General features: G+C 35.9%; 1 protein-coding gene across 3 annotated transcripts in view; it reads right to left on the reverse strand.

The window, feature by feature from the left end:
• The window catches only part of LOC122799824 (serine/threonine-protein kinase 32A-like), a 1,819,471-nt gene that overhangs the window by 267,635 nt on the left and 1,535,578 nt on the right, over positions 1–16,258 (reverse strand). The gene's annotated exons all lie outside the window — the stretch shown is intronic.

Genomic DNA, 16,258 nt, shown 5'->3' on the forward strand with positions numbered 1-16,258 from the left:
CCTTGTTTGGCCTATCTCTAGGTTATTTGAAGGCAGGCCTAAAAATTACCATTGGAGTGCAAGGCTAGGATTCTTAAGATCCTCACAAATCAATAACCTAGAAAGTACCTATGAGCTTATAAATAAATATTAGGAAACAAAAACTCTACATACAAGTGCATTGTCAAACAGACAGGACAATGCACTTGAGCTGCACCATGTTCAAATCACCATAGGAAAAATCCAGTACCACTTCCTTGCAAGCTAGGTCCACCTCTATGACCCAGAAACCCATACCATGTATTTAAACTTATTAGAAACACTAGCCATCCAACCCAATACTGTATTCATAGGTGACTTTAATTACCCCACTATTAATTGGGAATCCTATAAAACATCAAACGTACATGCACAGAAATTCTTGGATTTTGTAAACACAAACTCCCTGGACCAGATAGTCAGTACACCAACCAGGGGTGCAACCATATTGGAGCTGGTCCTCACTAATATGGGAGAGTGTTGCACACCCCCTACTATAATGCTTTCCCTGGTAAGGTCAGACCACAAAATGGTCTCCTTTGAAATAAGAATAAAACCTGGACCACCAACTAAACCGGTAATATTCAGGAACTATTCTAAGGCTAACCTCCTGCTATTAAGCAAGAACCTGGTAAAATTTCAAGCCCCTATAAATCCTGAGAATACTTCTGCCTATGAAGAACTGTTCACAGAAACCCTGTACAAGCATGTTACTAGCTGCATAGAGGCAGCTGTACCCACCAGGAAGAAGTACAGAAATAACTCAAAAACAAGCCACCCTGGTGGAATCACAAAATCAATCGGATGTATAACAGGAGGAAGAAAATCATGGCAAAAATTAGGAGGTGCAGCACCCAGCAGGATAAAAGCACTCTCATTAAACTAAACAAACAGCTCAGAGGACAAATAAAGTCAACCAAAGCCAAATTTGAGGTATGTTTGGCCTCCTAAGACAAGGACAACCACAAAGCATTCTTTAGCTATGTCCACAACCTCAAAGGCAATACACAATTGTGTGCAGAGCTCATTGTAAATGGAGCCACCTATATTGAGCCAGAAGATACCGCTGGCTGATAAATTCAGCGCCAACTTTACTCCTCTCTCCTCCTCAACCTTCCCTCAGAAAATATCAAACATAACGCATCTACTATCACTAGGGAACAGGTCCTTAATGCTCTCTCTAAGGCCAAGAATACTGCATCAATGGTCCTGGACAATATCCCAGGATGCCTTCTAAATACCATGAAACATGACCTATCAGAGCCTCTGGAATTACTATTTAATTGCAGCCTCCAAACAAGCTTCATGCCTCATGAATGGAGAAAGACAACATTCATCCCTCTGCACAAAGGTGGGCCATCTATAGACCATGGAAACTACAGACCCATAAGTCTCACTAGTCTTATATGTAAAGCCATGGAAAGAATCATCATGAAGATGATTAGAGATATAGTAAACCTCCAGACACTGGACCCAACCCAGTTTGGTTTCATCAAGGGCAGATCATGCCTACTCAACCTGGTGGACTTCTTTGAGAAGGTCATCAAAGCAATGGATGAGGGCAAAATCATTCACACTCCCTAACTTGACCTGGCCAAGACATTTGATACAATACCCCACTTGGCCACTGTTGACAAACTCAAGAGGTTAGGCACAAACCCATATGTCACCCCATGGATAGCCACCTGTCTCACAGACAGGACCCAGAAAGTTGGAATTGGGGAATCCACCTCTACAAAGAGGGCAGTAACAAGTGGAGTCCCTCTGGGATCAGTTCTTGGACCTCTCCTTTTTGGCATTTACTTCTCAGTAGTCAAGGCCAATGCCAGTGGTCTCTGGCTGATGAAATTTGCAGATGACTGCAAATTAGGAGCTGTCAATGAATTTCACACTTACACAAATGTTCTCCAGGAAGGGCTGACACAAAAAAAAACAACTGGTGTCAGCGTCATGGACTAAAACTAAATGCCAACAAATGAATAAAGTATCCTTTGGGAAATCATCCATCCCTGATAACTATCATACACTCCTTAGAGTTGACCCAGTAGTCAGGGACTTAGGGACACACATAGATAGTAATCTAGCCTTTGATCATTACATGTCTACAGTGGTGAGGAAATCATTCTATGTTGCACAACTTATAAACAAAGGTATGGCATCAAAGTCTAAGGAAGACATTGTTCCACTTTATTCAGCATTCATCAGACCTAACATTGAGTACAATACCCCATTTGGTATGTATCTAACCAAGCATATCCAACAACTGAAATGCCCACAGAGGTTTCTAACTAAAAGAATACAGGGTGTAAGTAATATGTCCTATGTAGACCACTTCAAGGCCCCCCTATCCCTGTATTCTGTCTCCTATGGGCTTTTGAGGGGAGATCTATGCCTGGCATACAAGGCAATGTCAGACCCCACTCTGATGGACCTCCTGCATATCCACAAAACAAACAGTACCAGAATTACCCATTCTAAAGACTTAAACCTTGCCTGTGATATAAGTAGCACCTGCTGGAGAGATAGGTATGTATCCCAGAGTCTACCCCATCTATGGAACAGGCTCCTCATCCATGTGAAGCAAAGTTCCTCCCTAATCCAATTCAAGTGCAACTTAGACATCTGGATGGGAAACCAGAAATGTATCCCTGGTTTGGCACCTATGTCTCTGATGCAAACAGGTAACCTGTAAATGGTTCATCTCCCAGGCCAATGCTTACACTTAAGAGTATCAGAACTTGTCCGAGGTTTGGGATGCATGGCTAGGTTTAAAAAGGCCCTCGTGGTCGTTAGCCTAGTAAACACCTATGAACCTATAAATACTCCTTATAGACAACTATTAAAGGTAAACAAATCAAACAAGTAGAATGAACTGGCATGAGAAACAAACTAGTATGCTTCAGAGTGTAATAGACATCTATCAAAACATAGTTCTACAGGGGGCGGAGCTAAGATGGCCAAGTGAAGACAGCAATTTTTAGAGCTCTGCAGTACTATATTTAAATACAGGAAAATAACTTAAAAAATTGCATCAAAACCTATTAGTAATATTCTTGACTACATTATTTCCAATTTTGGTGGAAATATGCAAAAATGTTTCTGCCATTCTTATCTGGAGACTATTTCATCAAATGAAGGTGAATAGCTCTAAGCACTCTCACACTGGCACTTCCTTGAGAAAAGATTAACAACTGGTGACATCCACTCTTCATTATCTCTGAAAATGGCTGGTTTTCAAGAGAATCTAGAAAATCTTAGCAAGAGCTGCCTTAAACAAACGGATGTCTTGAAAGAATTACTTCAACAACAAATTCAAATCTCTGACATGGAAACCAACTTGAGTGACATGGGGAAGACTAAAAGAAGAAGAATCCCAAACTGACTCTCTTCTTAAACAGAATACTTGGCTCCTAAATAAAATTTATGACCTGGAAAAAAGAGAAAGAAGATGTAATATCACAATTTTTGGTCTTACAAAAAAAAAAAAAAAAACTTATGGTGATGACATTATTTATTTTTTAAACAAGTGGATTCCAGAAATTCTAAATCTACAGGAGGGGTTCTCTTATTGTACTGAAACAGCCCACAGAGCTATAGGCAAACCTGTACCATCCTCTATTTCTCCACCAGGAGTACTGCTTAGCTCTGTGGAAGAGACAATAATGACTAATTATAACAATATTATAAAAATAATAAAACACTTACTGATAAATGGAACAAACTCTATTTCCTTTGAAGATATACTCCAATTAATAAGAATAATTCTCTTACTCAAATATTATACATAACTCAAGCTCTATCTATTTTTCCAGAAAAAAAATCTTATTAATGATATACATAAATTTTTATTAAAATTCCTATGGTTCCCTAATAAAAACAGAATAGCTTTCCTGCTTCACATCAGACCACAGGATCAAGAAGGAATATATTCCAGATATTGCTATCTATATTAAAACTACACTATTTAAAATAATTTTGAACTGGGTAGACCCAAATTATATTTCTAATTGGAAGTCTTTATATTTAACAATTTTACAGAATAATAATCCTTTAAGAAACCTCTTAAAAGCTCAGACTAATATATTCTGGCACTTTATTATACAATATAATATTTCTATATCCACAAAATCCATTATTATAAATTCTATACTTAACATCTTTTTTAAAAAAATGTATCTTTGTTAATACCAACACTAAAATTTGGTTTGAAACTTTAATTCCCTTTAGTATTACCAAAAATGTTTCTGATAAAATACAAAATAACACACTCATTCCTTGGGAATCTAAACATATTATTTGTTGGCAGCAATGTTTTAATGAACTTAGAGTCAAAACTATTTATCAACTTACAGTGGATTTTGATTTGGATTCTCATGATTGGTTACTGTTACAAAGTGTGACAGCTCATTCTCATGATCTTTGTAAAATGCTCAGTAACTCATTTGTTCAATTTTCAAAGAAACCCCTACATTAATAATATATTTATATGAAATGATCTACCATAAATAAAAAAAATAAAAACCTAACTTCAGAAATTCTATAAAATACTTATAAAATATAAAATAAAATAATTATTGGAATCATATCATCATGGGTCATATTTCTAGTTTGTCTCATGAGAATAAATTTCAAATTTTATGTTCTCTCAAGCTTACATCTTGGTTCCAATATTGGTGTATATTTACTTGGAAATTCTTACATACAGCATTTCTAACACCAAATAAACTAGCTAAATTTGGTAAAAACAAAAATATATCTTGTTGCGGATGTATGCAAGAATGTTCAACTGACTGGTTTCATATTTTTATACCTGTCCACTGATTTTGGAGCTACCTGGATGATTTCTTAAAAGCTTTGTTTTCTGACTCTTTTTCAATATCAAAATCATTAATTTTATTTAATGTTAATGACAGTCTTGCTTTGAAGAAAGACAATCTTTCTCTACTTTGGACTATCCTAGCACTTGCAAGGAAAAACAGAACTAGAAAATGGAAATCTTCTGCTGCACCACTTTTCAAAGACTTTTTATCCTATCTAAAAGAAACCGCTCATAAGGAAACCAAAGTTAAAGAACTCTGGATCCCTCCAAACCATTCAACAATCCTTGAACCAGTCATCAACAATCCTTGGAAAAAAGTGATATCTCTCACTGATATTTTTCAGCTAGCTCTTGACTATCTTCAATGAAATATCTAAGATGTTTATGTATTTTTCATTGTTTTTCTGTTTAGGAATGTGATATTTATTTTTATTTCAGGCCTGTGTACATATTGTATATAGTTTATTTTGGATAATAACTATTTATTATAATGTATCAACTCATTAGTTTGTTAATAGGAAAATTTTAAAAATTAGAAAAACATATCTGTGTACTAAGCTAAGGCTAGTAATATACAAAAGGAAAAAATCACAAGACTGAGTGAAAGGAAAAAACTCTTGAAATAAACACTGCCAAAATTAACACCTAATATTAGATAAGGTATACAGAGAAACAAAAACAACTGCTGAAGTCCCCCATCATGGAAATATTCCCTTATATCACCTATTTTAAAATAAGATAAGGAACCTACAAAGTGTTCATGATAATGATGGGAGGGTGGCCTAATGGTTAAGGTGTTTGCCTTACAAACACAAGGTACAGGGTTTGAGTCTCACAAAGGATAATTGGCTAGGCTTAAAATGGCTTGCAAGAGCAGTTAGCCTAGTACTAACCTATGAACCTATGACCCATTTCAATTTTACATGTTCATTTCCATTTTAGCTAACAGAATTAATTTACTTTACCTAAACTAATTAACAATTACCAAACTAGGTTTATTTTAAACAAACAAGTACAGAATAATATACTAAGAATACATACATTAATAGCCTATACAAATAAACAACTTAAAATGTATAATTTCTCACCTGAGCTAATTGGTTTAATTTCTAAGTTATACAATAATCTTTTGCATTGTCAGTGGGGTAAACTAAATGCTATTCCAGAAGTATTTTATGACTTTATGACTTCCAGAAGCTGCAACAGATCTTAGCAAGCTCTATGTATGTGTATTATTGGTACATATGTGCTAAATCCTGGCAGTTCTAGCCAAGGGGGTAGCATGGGAACCAGATGTCAGATGACCAGATGTGTGTGATATAATTCTATAACCCATCACTAAAATGTTTTAATACTAGCCGAGGCTGAAGTCTCATAGCAGTCTGTTTTTGGAACATGACCAAGAAGGACCCCTCATCTACTTCATCTTGTCTTGCTGTAGTAAGTAACTTAACTGGGAAACAGTAATTATTTAGATCAGTCATGAAAATATAGTGAGAATACTTAAGTATTGTTTTTCTGTAACTGCGTGAATCTTTCTAGCTGTGTTATTTTCAATATTTCCTGTGGCTGAAACTCTTGTGTTTATTGTAAGTAGATATTTAGTATTTTCATGTTCTTTTATTATTTATTATTAAACATATTTAAACTTTTCATTGTGGCTGGTCCTTTAGAGAATAGTTTAAACTTTGAGAGTATTTATATCTATTTGGTGACTTTGTGGCCACTCCGGAAAGCCTTACTGCATCGGCCAAACATTATCATTTATATTAATATTAATTTCACCCAGTATAATTGGGTACCCTTCAAAAAGACTTAGAGCAGCTGGCTTTGGAGTGTCTGGTGGCAGTGTATCTACCTTATAGTCTGGGCAAAAGGGGGCATAGCTAGTAAATCTGTGCCAGCCTTTCTCAGGTGTATGCATGTGTGAAAATCAAAACTCAAAGAGTGTGTGTGTCAGCTGCTTGGAGCAGGGACACAAATCACTGCTTTCACAGAGAGAGTGGTGGAGGACTTGGCTTAGACACTCGGCTGAGGACTCAAATCTATAGCTGTGCCAGTGGGGTGTCTCAATGGGACCCTGAAAAGAGAGAGAGAGAAATCCAGACCTTGGACTAAGTGTGTTCCATGTGTGCTCGTAAGGGAAATTGTACTTGATGCAGAGAACTGCATCTGGAAATACTGTGTATCTATTTTTGCTCCAAATGAACGTCCCTCTTCAGTGTCAGTGGTGAGGACTCAGGCTCATTCATTACTCGCCCAGAAAGGAGACATCACATAAGCTTAGGTTAGTAATATAAAAAGGGGAAAAAATCACAAGACTGAGTGAAAGGAACAACTCTTCAAATAAACACTCCCAAAATTAACACCTAATATTAGATAATGTGTACAGAGAAATAACTGCTGAAGCCCCCCCATCATGGAAATATTCCCTTATAGCAACTATTTCAAAATAAGCACTGATTAAAACACAAATGGAAGGCCCAAGGAAACAAATTGTAGATAAACTCCAGAAGAACTTGTTTAAAACTATGAGAGATAAGCACTTCCATTCACAAAAATACACAAACTTCAAATAAACATTGCTGGAAGTACACACACAATTTGTAGCTTTTGTGTTCAATTACATGACCGCCAAACCCCCAGGAAATTAAACATCATCTTAAAGGTGTCACCACAAAGAAATTCAGTGTGTAGCACTGAGTCAATTCAATTGACAAAATTTGCAAACAGGGAAAAAAAAAAATAAATAAATATATATATATATATATATATATATATATATATAAAATACAAAATGTTTTCTCCATAAAATCAAAAAATGAAAACAAAAGTATGTAAAAATATGTAAAATATAAACCCTGTATTTAGGGTTCATCTTCCCAGGGCTTTTTTAACTTAAGCAAACATGCTACTGAAACATGTTCATTGTGTCTAGGCCAATTGTTGGCATTCAAATGTGGCTACCAATATAATTCATGTTTTTCCAATAATATGGTCCATGGATTTTCATTACTGTTGGAAGGCATTTATTCCAAAATACAAAATTTGAATGTGTGGTGTAGATAACATTTTATTTGTTTGTAGAGGGCGCTAGTCTCTTTTCTCATTCTGATTTCATATAAATGTTCATATATTCTGTCCCTCAGTCTCCTCTCCATTTTCCCTATGCAAAAACAAGGGCAGAACATGCACAGTGCACAATATACCACCTTTGTTGTACAACAATTGAATCTGTTTCTTACAGCAACTATCTGGTTGTTCAAAGCAATTTTGTGGCACACCATAATATTGGGGCTGTAGGGGCAACAACCACACTTTTTCATCCCCATAAATTCAGAATTTGACCTATGTTGGTGTCTGGACTGTGTTCTAATATTGCTTTCAAATTCCTGCCTCTTTTGAACACCACTCACGGACCCGGCCCCACATAATCATGAATGGTATTCTCTTGTGGGAGAAGACACCAATTATTTTCCAGAATTGATTTTAAGGGGAGGCCTTCGGTAGAATATGTTGTAATAAAAGAATTCTTGAAGGTTTTTATGTTTGTGTTCACTGTATCAGCCATGGGTGGCATTGGAGTATCTTCACCATCTAGGACTTCTTGACATCCATTGCTGGTCGCACAAGGGCATACCAGAATTGGCACAAAATGATGAGACTCATGTTTACTGATCACTTCTAGCATCAAATTGTCTATAAATTTTTTAGGATGTACACATTTTAAAAACATGCTTTTCAGCAATATGCACTCATCCTAAAAGGCAGTATCTTCCATGGTCATTTGGGCTGCCCTCACAAACTGGCCCTTGCTGCCTTTTTCTGTGTTATAGGGTTTGAATATGTGGGTTTCCTATAAATTTTGGAGGTGAATCTCTGTTTGTGTTGTCCTTGGCCAACCATATATCCAGGTAAGCTATGTTCAAATCACTACTCTTATAGTTGAATGCAAGAAACTCTTTTGTTTGATTGATATTTGCCAAAAAATGGGGGATGTCATGAGCTTCACCATCCCACAGGATAAAAATATCATACAAAAAGTGTGTGTAGAATTTACATGATGCAAATAAAAAGGGAGTTAAATAAGAACTTTTCTCCCATTGTATCATAATAATGTTGGCAAAAATACCTCCACACGCCTCAATCATGGCTACCCCTGCTTGTTACAAGAACAAATCACCTTCAAATTTAACAAAATTATTTTGCAAAACAATCTCCAATAAATTGACAAACATTAATTTGGTCTTGTGGGATATTCTTCATCAAAAATTCAGAAAACCATTCCAGTCCTAAGTCATGGGGAATGACCGAATACAAGTCCTTGACATCCACAGTGATAAAGGTGTATGTGTCTTTAATGGGAATGACATTAATTTTTTGTAAATATTCCCACGAATCACAGCAAACATGTGGCTCTTGGGTAACCAAACCTTTTAATCTAGTGTCCAAAAATTTGGCCATGGGTGGGTGATAGAACCACAGCCATCAACAACTGGTCGCATAGGTGGTTGATCTGTATTTTTGTGTATCTTAGACAAATCAAGCATGTGGGGGAATCTTAGAATGCATCACATTTATATAGTTATAATCAATCGAAATTTGTTGGTCAATGAATTGGTCATTTAGATTTGTCTTTATTCTATTGTATGCAACATTGCACTCATTCACACGCACATCCTTATAGATGTCAGACGCAAAAATGGACCTCATTTTCATATTACAGTCACACTCATTCATCACGGCCAATCCTTCCCATCCCCCTTTATCAGGTTGCATGGTCCTGATTTCATTGTTACTTCGTAAATCATTTAATCTCACTGTTTCTTCTCTGGAAAGATTGTATTTGAAAGAATATTTTCTTACCTTGCCATCCAAATGTGACAGATTATGAATAGCTAACCCACAGATTTTTTCGAAACAGCTAATCACATGGTGAATCTGGGGAAGTATGGCTGATCCCATATTTTGAAACATCACCATGAAATTTAATTTTCTGGAATATTTCTTAAGCTCCATGAGTGTGTTTGCAATATCCATGTGCCTGTTAATAGTACTGGACTACATAATCGAGGTAGAACTCAAGCAAATAAATCCTCATGACAAGCCTTGATGTTCACAGATGAAAAACTATAGACAGTGAAATCACCTGTAGAATTTGTCACAGTGGTACATGGGGGTAGCATAGATGTAGTAACATCAGGGACTGGACTTCATTTAACTTCTTGTAATTCTGATGCCCATTTGTCTTCTGGCTCCTACTCTCCAATTTTGTTGAGTTGTATTTGAGTTCTGCCTGGGAGGATTCCTGTTGTTCCATTGATTCTTCTGAGTGGAGTATCGGTTCCTGATCCTTTCTGACCTTCGGAAAACTGGAGTGTTCCCATGTCCTAAAAATAGTCCTCATTTTCCTCCTCCAATAAATCATCCATCACATCCTCTCTCAGGTGAGTTTGCTCATCACCTGATGCATGAATACTGGCATTCACCTTAAATCTGGTACCCCAAGCTTGAGATGGTGAGGGGGTGGGGTATGCCTTCTTTTCTTTATATTCACGTCTATTCCTCTCAAGCTTCATAGCTTTGCAGGAGCGAATACTTCGGATCTGTTCATCAATACTCTAGAAACTATGGATATATTCATACTTAAATGATTCATATTGCAAATCATGAATGGTTGAATAGTTCAAGATTTCTAACTCCACCATGATTTTATCAATTAATTTGTTGTATTTTACAATCATATGCATATACTCTATCCCATGTCTGTCAAACAAATTCAAGAGTTCATGATGAAACTCAGAGTTAGGAATGAGACCAGTCGAGAAGCGCACATATGTAGGCCTTTTGGTACTACATGTGCCTTGAAACATTCTTTGAAATATGCATTATCCAGTTGTAATTTATTTACTTTCAATAAGTTATAGTCCAGTTCAGCCAGTTTTTCTTCAGAACTGACATTCCCCCAGCTGAGATTCTATAAACAACACTTCAGAACATAACCAATCACCCAGTGAAGGGAGCTGAGACAAAACCTGTCCCATATGGTTTGAAGAACTGGAAGATTAATTAATAATATTTAAAGGTAATGTATTTGAATTGTTACCTCCATTATGTAGTCCAGTACTATTAAAAGCAGAAGATAAATGATCAGAATCAGAGATTCCTGGAGGCACCAGAAAATTAATTCTGTGTTGGCGATACTGCAACTGTATTGAAATGAGCTGCTGCAAGATTATCCACCTTCTACGAGAGTTGTTGGATGAGTAAAGTCAAATCACCCACCGTCGGTGTTGTCTGTATGGCTGACTCACATTAAGAAATTTGTCAAGAAGCTGCAGTCTATGTTCCAGTGGCCATAATACAAAACAAACCAGGCCAAAAAACGAACTGAAGAAGTACTGAATAAAACACAGATGGAAGGCCCAAGTAAACAAACTGCTGTAGATAAAATACAGAACTTTAATCTATAAACCTTTTAAAATAAAAGCTTGTTTAAAACTATGAGAGATAAGGGCTTTCATTCACAAAAATACATGAGCTTCATTAGATAAACATTGCTGGAAATGCACATGCACATGCAATTTGTAGCTTTTGTGTTCAATCGGAGCTACTTCATAATATCGAAATTTTAGAATGCCAACAACCATACGGCAGACATTCAAAATCTCGACATTATGAATAAATCCACAAAAAAGGAAATAAAATTTCCTTTAAAATTCTAGCAGGGGGGCTATGTCCAGCTGCACCCCCCCTGTAACTTTAATATACCAACTCCGAGATCGCACTACAGTGCAGAAATTGAAATCTTTCCATTCCGCACTATAGTGAGATGCCAGCTTCCCCATTGACATTAATCTGAATGTCGATTATATGGTGTCGGCCATATGGCTGTAGACATTCTGGACTGTCGACAATGTCAGGTAGACCCATCCAATCACATGACCGCCAAGCCCCCAGGAAATGAATCAATATCTTAAAGGAACCACCACAAAGAAATTCATAGTGTGCAGCACTGAGTCAATTCAATTGACAAAATGTGGGTTTTGCCCTGATGATTGAATCACACCAACCATGGGTAAATCTTCAATATAAAACACCCACATTGTCAGTTATTGCTATATTCCAAGATAAAAACCTGTAACATTATTTAAAATTCATAAAAAATCACAGGCAGCATGTTTCTGTTCACTGCCTACAAAGGCTGCATTGCACAATAGCTCTTTGTACTTCTGACTTGCGATTTAAAATGTTGATGACATAAATTTCAAGATACTTTAAGTCTACAACATGGATAATGACAGTAATGTAGTACACTAATTTTGAATTAGTTGATTTAGTTCACTTGGAATTACCAAAAATATGTGATAGCTTTTAATTCCATCTACTTCTTAGACAATTGCCATGGTAACAGAAAATCAGCATATATGTAGTGGGAAAATTTCTTGCATAAGCTATGTGGACACATACCTTCAATTGCAAGGAATTTTCATGCATTAACATACCGTGATCACTTTGTACAGGGCAGTTGTAAATGCACTGGGCTTCCTTAGTACATCTTACTGCATGATTAGTATTTTGTCGTAGCTTCTGTTTTGATGTCGTAAGTAAGGAGATAAGTAATAGCAATTTTTCATGTCCCCTCACGTGAATGCAAAAAATTGAATTTTCTGATAAACCACAGTTTAATAGGTTGTAGAGAATTCAATAGCTATAACTATTCTGTTTTTGGAGCATTCAAATTGTAACTCCTTTATTATTGTTTCTTAAACTAGAACAGTTTGTTAAGCCAGGTTTTAGGAGCCATCTTGGAAACTGTAGTAGTTATTCTTGCAACAGAGACTGCAATCTTCTGAGTGTCCAAACACCATTGGCTCCTCTATAGTAGTTTGCTGGTTGGTTTTCTAATTTTTTTTTGTTTGTTTGTTTTATATAATTGCAATTTATAGCATGGCTGACTGCTGGGCTGTACTCTGCACAAAGTCATCATAGGTGTTGCTGGATAGTGTGTAGTCAGTGCATTTTCAGTTATCCCTTAATTAGTTCTCCCAAACCATCAATTGTTCCATTGGTTGGCTGCTGCATGATTGTACCCAGGGCAGCATTATTTTCTACTTATCCTCATTTGGCTGCTCTGATTTGCATCTAGATGCAAATGTATGCTGCATGTCACTCTGTTAACACCTCTGATATTAATTGGATAGTCCTTTCCATAGCCCTCTCTTAGCCTCCATTGTTCTATAGTATCACCATTTCTATAGAATAACAAAATGGATAGAGCAAGTTTGAAGGGTTAAAACATACTGAAGACTGGAATGAGATCTTAGAGCATAAAGAGAGCACTATCATGGGGGACATGATTAGAGATCAGAAATGAGAGCTGTTTTTTGATGGTACTTATTTCCAAGTAAACTATTCAGGAATAGTAAAAAAAATCAAATGATGTTTTTTGGAGATGTGGGCAGGGAGGTTATCTGTGACACCAATTAAGTTATCTTCAACTTTGGATAAATTATCTTTGACTCTAGGTTAAGCTATCTTTGAGACTGGTTAAATAATATCTGACACTGGTTAAATTATCTATGGAATTGGTTACATTATATCTGAATCTGGAGAAGTAATCTGTGATATTGGTTAAATTTTCTCTGAATCCTGTTATGCCTGACACTGGTTAAATTATCTCAAACTCCAGCTATCTCACACACTGCTTAAGTTATATCTGATTATTTTGAATTACTACCTTGTATGCTTATGTTAATATTATCTGAGAACTATCTCAATGCACTGGAGAGTACTTATTTTATGAATGATGGCCCAATGGGTCTCGAATACATTGCAATAAGAAAATTCTTTGAAATTAGGAAATACATTTTTGTATATATTACAGGAAATTATTAGCATGGTTAATTGTTACAGTGGATGTCAGGTTAACCAAATGTAATTGCTGAAATTACTCTGATACGCATCTAAAGTACATTTAAAAATTCCACCTTGAAACTCAAAAATGTTTTTTTTTTCATTGTATCTTTGTTTTCTTGAGATTTTAATATTATGAAAATAACTGTAGGTACTTCTTATAAAACACTTCAGATGCAGTGCAACCTAGAAGCACTTGAGTTGTAGCAATATTAAAAGGCTATTGAAGTTATAATGAATGCTGATATATATAATTCCCAAATGTTCTCTCTGTATTAGGCAGAATGAGCTAATGACACTAGACTGGGAGAGGTCACAGTAGGGGCGGCAACTGCAAAGCCAATAATTAAAATTAATATGCTTTTCCACAGAATTATAAACATAGGGACTAACATATTAAAGTCAACTTGTATTAGTGCTTTTCTTGTCCCCTTTTCAGAATCCATTTCAAGTCTCTTTTATATGAATCATGCTAGCCATAAGGAAGTGATATTTTCTTCCTAGCCTATTGAGATGAAATGGCAACAGTCTGAGTCACAGGCATTTTGCACACCTTCTGTAGCAGATGTGATTTAATTTTGGCCATCATATGCATTTCTCTCAGAATCTGTTTAAGCATTAAAGATAAATTTTATACCACCAGCCAAAGAAAGTAGCTGAATTCCAGGCTTTTGTAGACATTGTTATTTTGTAGTCCTGTGCTTTGAGCATAGACAGACCTCCTTCACCCTCTTCCTAAGGTATCAAAACTAGTACAGCAGTTCAACAGCTATTGATCTGGACATCAAATAACTTGTTCTACTCACCAGTGTCTGCAGCAGTAGGAAGGTGATTTGTTTTAATTATCCTGAATGTTGAAGAAATGTGCTAATGTGCTTGTTTAGTTAAAAAGCACTTTACAGGCACAGTAGAAAAAAGGGCAACTATCTGTACTTGAATTTGTGTTATGATATTTATAAATTGAAGCACAAATGCCTTCATACACTTAGGGTTGCCACCTGTCCTTCTGTGCAAGGACAGTCCCTCTTTGGGTAGTTGTGTCCTGTGAAAAAATCAAAAAACGGCAAGTGTCCTGAGATTTTTAGGACAAAAATATTTCTTTGGTTTTCTTTAGTAATTGCATAAAACAGTTATTTTGTATCTGAAATACCTAAATGTTATATGAAATAGCATACGCAACTCAAATGCTTCAAGATTAAGCTTTTATTTTGGCAAAAAAAATAAGTTCTGTCCTTTGCATTGACTGTGGCTATGTTTTGTCCTGCACAAACACAGATTTCTACAAAAAAAAAGGTCCCTACATACATTGCATACTCCTACTTCTGTTGCATTGCTGCCCCTTGATTTAGTATATTTCATTATACTAACACTTCATCAAAACCATAATCTTTGAGTATGACAAATCTATTTTTCTGTGAGTAAGACTAATACTACCTTCTATAAAACTCTTCTAGTTGCAGAAAATACATTCTTACAAATGGATCACTGTGCAAAAAATGTGGTCAGCTATTAGGGTTGCCATCTTTTTAGATGCCCAAAGTGGGGCATTCTTACTGAATCTTGAGATTGTGCAAGACAAACATATCGTCATCAAATGAAAAATAATTATTTTCATACTATTACCAAAATAAAAACTGATGTACAATGTTGGTTGTTTAAACTATTTTATATAATATTATGATGACTTACAATCAGCACCACAGTTTTCTGTGACAGAAAAGTCAGAAAATATTTTTCTTGTAAAATATCAAGATATTTACCATCTCCCACCACAGAACAGAACTACCTAAATCAGTATTGCTCTGCAGAAAGAAAGACAGGTGATAACACTACCAGCTGGGTGCACTGATATGATTTATGTTCCTCCCGGCAATAAAGGCAGTGGAAAACAGGTTCCCAACCCCATTTATTTACTTATTTTTGCAGCTGCTGACCTGCTGACACAGTAGGACTAGTTGTCTATAGGATTATGGGCAATACCTGATAGGGACAACTACATATTTCCCTGCATCTGTGCTATGTCACGCAAGTGAAGCCAAATTCTTTGCCAAAGTATGTGAGAAGTTAAACTTAAAAAAAGTGGGTGGCATTCCCTTCTTTTGATTCCAAGGCCAGGAAATGAAAGTTTCATGAAGTACAAGCAAGTTTCTGACCATTAGCAATACTGGAACCATATAGTAGGGAGAAAAACAACCAAAGGGTTGAGTTAAACTGTAGGAGAATGTGAACTTTTCCTTTAAGGTAAGTAGCATGTTTTTTTTTTTTTTCTGCCTGTTTTGCAGTTCACAAAATTATCTGCGTCATAATTACCACCAGCATGATGGTCATTTGTATGAGATTTGGGAAGATAATTAAAGCCTCAAACTTATAAAGAGACATTTTAAATATTTTAATTCATGTGCCATACTTAATGTCTAACCAGACTCAACAAGCCCTTTTAGATGAATAAGCAATTTCTGTTCAGTAAACTGTATTTTTCAACCATTTTGTAAAGTTGTACATCTT

This window comes from Protopterus annectens, chromosome 4.part0 (assembly GCF_019279795.1).
Source record: "Protopterus annectens isolate FY-2018-M chromosome 4.part0, PAN1.0, whole genome shotgun sequence".
Lineage (NCBI taxonomy): Eukaryota > Metazoa > Chordata > Ceratodontiformes > Protopteridae > Protopterus > Protopterus annectens.